Below are 7,447 nucleotides of genomic sequence, written 5' to 3'. Positions count from 1 at the left end.
CCAATTTGACTTTTTATATATGAAGGAATCCGGTCAAGGTGATCGTACAGATAAATAGTGCTTAGATATATGATTCCAACGATTTATGATACACCAAAATCGGACCGATAGATCTCCCATAATCATCACCAACAAACCCATATTCGCGTGCACACTGCGCGCTCTGGCCAACAGGCTAGCCCGTAAGTGTGTGCTCGCTGCCCACAGGCTACAGCACATGCACGCAGCCATGCCATGAACATAGTCCCACAGACATGCACACACCCCTGCACACCCATACCGCACAGATGCAAGCCCCTACAGCATTATGTGCACGCCCCTACTGCATGCCATGCACACCTTGCTTGCACCATGCGCAGGTGGCCCGCACACCGTGCACATTGGCTGCACACCCTAGCGTGCACGTACCCACTATGCACATTGCCCGCACACTCATGCATTCGTGCACCCATGACATCACCCGCACTACCTGCCCAAACATTCTCTCTCCTCCCATTTTTCTGAAAACTACCTTTTCTGACTAAAACTTCTCTCTCCTCTCACTTTTTTGAAAACCATCTTTTTTGGATAAACTTTCTCTCTCCTTCGTTTTTCTGAAAACTGCCATTTTTAGCTAAACCTTCTCTATCCTCTTGCTTTTTTTAAAACTACCTTTTTCAGCTAAACCTTCTCTCTCCTCTTACTTTTCTGAAAATTGCCTTTTCCACCTAAACCTTCTCTCTCCTCCCACTTTTCTAAAAATCACCTTTTTTAGCTAAAATTTCTCTCTCCTCCTATTTTTCTGAAAACCCCCTTTTACCCTCTAGACAAAAGCCCTCCCCATCCATTTTTGCCTTCAACCCCCCTTTTACCCATTGGATAAAAATCCTATCTCTTCACTTTAGGTAAGAGCCCCCCTTTTCGTCCACTGGATAAAAGGATTACCCCTCTTCTATTTGGCTGAAAAAAAACTATAAATACCCCCTCCCTTAAAAAGTAAAAGACATTAACACACCAGAATCCCCTTTTAGAGTGAAATTTTCCTCCCCTCGCCCCTCTTGATTTTCTTCTGATCTTCAGAGCGATGTTCGTCAAGGTCCAAAAACTCATTCGGATCTTCGTCAAGATCCAAAAACTCATTCAGATCTTCAAAGTGTTCTTCAGGATCTTGAAGATCTTCAATTCAAATTCTTAGTTAGATCCAGTTTTTAACCAAAAATAGTACGTTCTTGAGTGTTCTTGAGCATTTTTTAGCATTCTTAAGATAGAAACCCCCCCTTTTTGAGGTTCTTTGGGTCTACGAAGAGGTCTTTGTTAAGATCTGAAACTCTGTTCGGATCGTCAAAGTGTTCTTCGAGAATTTGGAGTTCTTCAATCCATTTTTAGGTTGGCCCGTTTCTTTTCAGAAAGAGCCTTTCCTAGCCGAACCCCTATCCGAAGTGCCACCTCAGCCTAGCCTTCCCTTAGCCTATTCCCAGCAGAAGCTCTGCCAAAGTGCCACCACAGCCTAGGCCTCCCTTAGCCTATCCCCAATAGAAGCTCTACCAAGTGCCACCTCATCCCAAGCCCAAAAATAGCCTTCCCTACTAGAAGCTCTGTTCGAATCCAAATCCGAAAGCAACTGTTCCTAGCTAGAACTCTGTCCGGATACCATCACAATCAGCATCTCTCAAGAAAGGAAGTTGGAGGTCAGGACCATCTTCCCCTGAGATAGGAGAACACAAAAGACAATCAGAGCCAGTACCAATAAGGGGTCCACCCCTCTTGACCCGAAACAAGGGTCAAATTCAAGTATAATCTCTCTCCTCATTTAAGCATAATGTAAATATCTAATAAGCCTTGTTTTTAGTGTATGTAATAGTTTGAATTTTAATGTATATATGTGTGATAACTTAGCCATACATATGAAATAGTAATAATTATAGAAAATATTCACTCTCAAGCATCTAGCAATAAGATCGGTTGAACCAAGCAGATTGGATGCTTAACCCCTGGGTCCTAGGCCCATAACCTGATGAGCACATTTATGTGTGAAATCTAGGGTAGTAAAACATGCATTTTACATATTTAGAATGGAGCTACCTTGGGTTTTACTCTCTTTTTGCAGGTTTTATATTTTCAAGGCCTTAAGGATTATTGGGTGCTATATCATCAATTTTACACGTAAAGAGGTCCTATTTCTTTCCATGGTTGCGAAGAGGACGAAATTCTGAGCAAGATGAATGTGTTCAATTACAAGTACACATTCGTTTGGTCACCCATCCAAATGATTATTCTTTTCGGGTCAGAAAAAGAATAATGGATCAGAACTGAACCGAGATGCAGAACCAGCCCGTTTGCAATTGTCCCAGAGGTACAAGGAATACTCCAAATGCCAACAAGGATCGATGGACCACATCCTTAAGTGATTAAAGATTTGTTTTTGGTAACAACAACTACCTAGCGTAGTTGGTGAGCTATGGTGTACAAAATTCCCTTGCTCACCAAGAGGTCTCAAGTTCGAATCTCATGGTTGTTTTTTTTAGAAAATTTTGTTGAATATTTCCTGCTTTTCACTCACTTAAAGCACTAAGGGCATGGAGGGGATTTCCACATCAAATTTGAAGCAAGGAAAATCGTGGAAGCAAGAAGAAAAAAATAAAAAAAGGAAAGGAAAATCTTGGAAGCAAGAAGAGAAGAAAAAAAAAAGGAAAGAAAAAAAAGGGAGAACCAAAGATTGTCCAAATCTTCTCTCTCCCCCACATCATCACCAAAATATTGTCCAAATCACACAAAGCAAGAAGAAAATCGTCCCTAGGAGAGAGAAAAAGAAGAAAAATAAATTAGAAAAAAAAAGAGGAAAGAAAATAAGCAAAAAAATTATAGAAACTTTCTCAAAATTTATTTCTCTCTTCTCTCTCCTCCACCTTAGCACTTTTGGTCTCAAAAGATCTCACAATCAATTGTGGGTTTCTCTCTTTTAGGAAAGAGAAAATTGTTACCTTACCTCCCCATTCCCTATAAATACAACTCATGTAAGAGGACGGGAGACAATTCATTCTTCTTCTAGTTTTTTTTAGTTGCTCTCTCTTTCTCTTGCTCTCTCTTTAGTTTTAATTCTTCTTTATCTTTTCTTTAATCACTTTTGTAATAGATTTTTTTTTTATTTTAATTAATGTAAGCACTATTTAATTTTTATTCAGCCCTTTTATGTTTATGATTTATGCAATTGAGTTGTAATTTTTTAAGTTATAGTTCTAGGCTTAGATCTAGGTGACAAGATCACGAGCCGTGGAACAATTTTTTTTTCAAGATTTGTTTTCTCTAGTACTAGAAATTTCAGATTTGGTTTATTTCAGATCTGGTTTTTAGTACTGGTAGTATCTCAAATCGATCAAGTTTTCAGTTCAAGGGTTGAAGTTCAAGTAAGTAGGCTCCTTCAGTAGTCTTCTCTCCCCCCTCTCATTCCCTCTTCTGACTACCCTTTCTTTCTTAATTTAAAATTTTAATTTCAGTCGTTACATTATTGCCATCCCTTTCCCCCAAGGTTCATGACTAGTGTATGTGTTGGCTTTGCCCCTCCTAGCCATAGAAGCATCAATTTATTGTTTTTATTTTAATTGTCTCCCTTTCCCTAAAGCCAAGTAGAGTAACCCTTGTAAGAGTGACTCTCTGGTCAAGTAGGGAAGCTCATATTATGATGCATCCCTCGGGCTAAGTAGAAAAACCTACTTTTGAGTCTCTCTCTAGCTTTATCCCCTTTCTTTTACTTTATTTTTATTTCAGCATTTTTTTTCCTTTATTTATTTTTTTTTTATTGTGTGGGTTGTTTATTTTTAGTTATTTAATTATTTAATTTTAATTGCGTGGCTTGCATCTTTAAATTCTTAGATGACGAATGGTTAGGATGTTATTTTAGATACATATGTTTAGGACGGTAATTAGAATTAGATCACAACCATTAATCAGTTCACTTTCGCATTATTAAAAGAAATAAAAAAATAAAGTGGCTGCTCTCCCTGTGTTCGACCCGTAGCTACACTGATCCGTACGCTTACGGTTACATTTTAAATTTCAAACAAGTTTTTGGCGCCGTTGCTAGGGAGACAGTTCCATGTTATTTTTCGCTTTCTTTTAGTAAATCGGAGTGTTTTGTTTGCTTTGTTTTGTTTTTCCTTTTCTTTTGTTAAATTCCTGAGAAAAACAACTTGCAATCATAGTTGTATCGATGGAGGTCGCCATGCCTCACAGTATGATAAAGACAGGTTTCGCCCTGTAGCAGTACCTCAGGAATTGACCTGAGCAACCCCGGATCCCTGCCGATAAGCTCCCAAAAAGCCAAAAAAAATAAAAATAAAAATTAAAAAAAATAAAAAAATCATTAAAAAAAAGTTTTGCTATCCATTCTTTTGTGCTTGTCTTACTTTAGTTGCGGGTAGTTTTCTATTGCATGAGTGTTAGGTGGGTACGTAATACTAAGAATCAGTTAGAAAGAAGAGATCCAACAAGTAGTGACCATATATGTTTGCTCTCTTTAAAACCCTTCAATATGGGAGACCAACAGCAAAACCCTTCACCTAAATCTCTGAAAGATAGGTTCTACCCTGCTAGAATAGCCCAACCTTCTTGCATAGTTCTACCACAAGCCCAGGGCAATAATTTTGAACTCAAATCTCAATACATCACTATGTTACCCCACTTCCATGGGTTGACCTCTGAGGATGCATACCTATTTCTAAGGGAATTTGAAGAGGTATGTGTTCTAATTAAGATCCAATAACTTTCTGATGATGCTGTTAAGCTTAGGTTTATCACTTTTGCATTGAAAGACCAAGCTAAAAAGTTGTTGTATGGATTGCCCATAAATTTCATAACCTCATGGGAACAGTTCACAGTTGTCTTCCTTAAGAAGTTTTTCCCAACTCACAAGACCAATAAGCTTAGAAGTGATATCCTTCAGTTTAGGCAAAAGCCTAGTGAGTCATTTTCCAAACTTATGTAGAGATTCAAGGATCTATTCCAAGAATGCCCTCACCATGGCCTAGACCTATGGCATTTATGTCAAATAATTTATGAGGGTATTGATTATCCAACTAAACAAATGATAGAGTCTATGTGCCCTGAGGGATTCACATCCTTTACAGATGAAGGAAAGGCATGGGAATTCTTAGTTGACTTAGCTGACAAAACCCGTGAGTGGGAATCAACCCACGAGAGTGAAAGAACCATAGGAGGAAAAGGATATTTTGTGGATAGGATAGTAGCCAAGGAAGCCCATTTGGATAGCCTAATCAAGAGGATTGAGGCTATTGTTCCTAGAGAGCCATCATCAGTCCATTTAGTTAAGATTTGTGCTTGGTGCCAATCCCCTGGACATGTCATAGAAGAATGCCCCAACACCTCTGGGGGCACTTCTAATGATAGTGTTAATGCCTTATACCAGAATAATCCATATAGTAACACCTATAATCCAGGATGGAGAAATCACCCAAATTTCTCTTGGAATCAAGGCAACCAAGCAGGACCTTCCAATTTCTATAATCAAGGTCAACCTGGACCCCAAAGGCCTTCCTTTGCACAACAATCTTTTTTCCCAAAATACTTTTCCTAGGTCAAATGTAGGACCTCAGGCGAGTTTTCCTAGGGCCCCTCTCCTATCATCTTATCAGCAACCCCCTGGGTTTACTAACACTGGAGAGGCAAGTAGAATTAGGGACTTGGAAAAAAATATGGCCCTCCTCATGACAAGCCATCAAAATCTTACGAGAGAACTTACCCAAGTTGTCTCAATTATGCGTGAGAGGGAGAAGGGAACTTTACCCAGTCAACCAGAGCCTAACCCTAGGCATCATCAGCCTGTTAGTTCACAAGGACCAACTAATGCACCACTGAATATATTACAAGGTCAGACCCAACAAGGGCCCTCTAACCAATGTAATGTTGTTTATGCCCTTAGGAGTGGTAGAGAGTACCAACAAAGTGTTTCTAAATCTTCCCCATCTATTAGTCCTGTTAACTCTTCTTCAGTTGAGGACACAAGTGTGCCTCTTGTTTTAGGTTCGTATGATGAACCTAAAGATTTTTTTGAAACTAAAGATGATTTGGTTGAGGAAACCAAAAATGATTCTTCTGAAAAAGGGCAAATCTCTGACAGTCCTTTCGTTCCTCCTGTCCCATTTCCTAATCGCTTGGTAAACAAAAAGAAGATTGCTTCCATGGATAAAATTTTAGAAGTCTTCAAAAAGGTAGAAGTGAACATCCCTCTTTTGGATGCCATATCCCAGATCCCCGCCTATGCAAAGGTACTGAAAGACTTGTGTACTCACAAACGTATCACTAGTGTGCCCAAAAAGGCGTTCTTGGTAGGTAACATTAGTTCCATAATTACTCAGCCTATAGCAGCCAAGTATAAGGATCCAGGGAGCCCTACCATATCTTGTGTCATAGGCAACACCTACATTGAGCATGCCTTACTTGACCTTGGCGCAAGTGTGAATCTTTTATCTTACCATGTGTACAAGCAACTAGGATTGGGAGAATTGAAATCCACTGGAACTACTCTTCAGTTGGCAGATAGGTCTATTAAGATTCCTAAAGGGATGGTTGAGGATGTCTTACTAAAGGTGGGTGAATTTATTTTCCCTGTTGATTTCATTGTGTTAGATACTAAGCCCTTCTCAACCAAGGATGAGATCCCAATAATTCTAGGAAGACCATTCTTAGCTACTAGTAATGCATTCATCAATTGTCAAAATGGTTTCCTAAGATTATCTTTTGGTAACCAAACTGTTGAGTTTAACATGTTTAGGATTGGCAAGCAACCACATATGGAAGAAGAGATTAATATGCTTGAGGATTTTCTGGATTTTTCTGATGATTTAGTTACCAACTTTGATATTGATTTTGATTCAGAATTCCAAGAGTGTATGGATGAGTTGGATGATGACAGTGAAAATTTCTTTTCTGAAGTCTTGAGTCTTCATACACTCGTGAAGCCCTTAGGACCCCTTTCCAATTCCATTCCCAAACCTTCCATAGTTGAGCCCCCTAAGCTAGATCTTAAGGAGTTGCCATCTAATTTGAGGTATGCTATCCTAGGGCCTAACCAGACTCTTCCTGTAATAATTTCTTCAAATTTGACTTCTATCCAGGAAGAGGAGTTACTTAAAGTGTTAAAAGATAATAAGGAAGCCCTAGGTTGGACCATGGCTGATATCAAGTGTATAAGCCCTTCTATTGTGCAACATCATATACATCTTATGGAGGATTCCAAACCATCCACGGAACCCCAAAGGAGAGCTAACCCAATGATGATGGAAGCCATTAAGAAAGAGATCCTAAAGTGCTTGGATCATGGAATAATTTATCCTATTTCTGACAGCCAATGGGTAAGCCCATTTCACGTAGTGCCTAAGAAGTCTGGTGTGACTGTAGTTCCTAATGCCAATAATGAGTTGATCCCTACCCGTGTCCAAACAGGATGGCGTGT

General features: G+C 39.3%; 1 non-coding gene across 1 annotated transcript; it reads right to left on the bottom strand.

Annotated features, from left to right (window-relative positions):
- Positions 1–4,894: 4,894 nt before the first annotated feature.
- On the bottom strand, positions 4,895–5,001 carry LOC122094541. The gene has a single exon (XR_006144856.1). It is a non-coding gene; the product is annotated as a small nucleolar RNA R71 (small nucleolar RNA).
- Between the last annotated feature and the right edge of the window lie 2,446 nt (positions 5,002–7,447).

Source organism: Macadamia integrifolia, chromosome 11, assembly GCF_013358625.1.
Source record: "Macadamia integrifolia cultivar HAES 741 chromosome 11, SCU_Mint_v3, whole genome shotgun sequence".
NCBI lineage: Eukaryota > Viridiplantae > Streptophyta > Magnoliopsida > Proteales > Proteaceae > Macadamia > Macadamia integrifolia.
The sequence above is the reverse complement of the archived record's forward strand: the minus strand, read 5'-3'. Positions and strand labels throughout refer to the sequence as shown.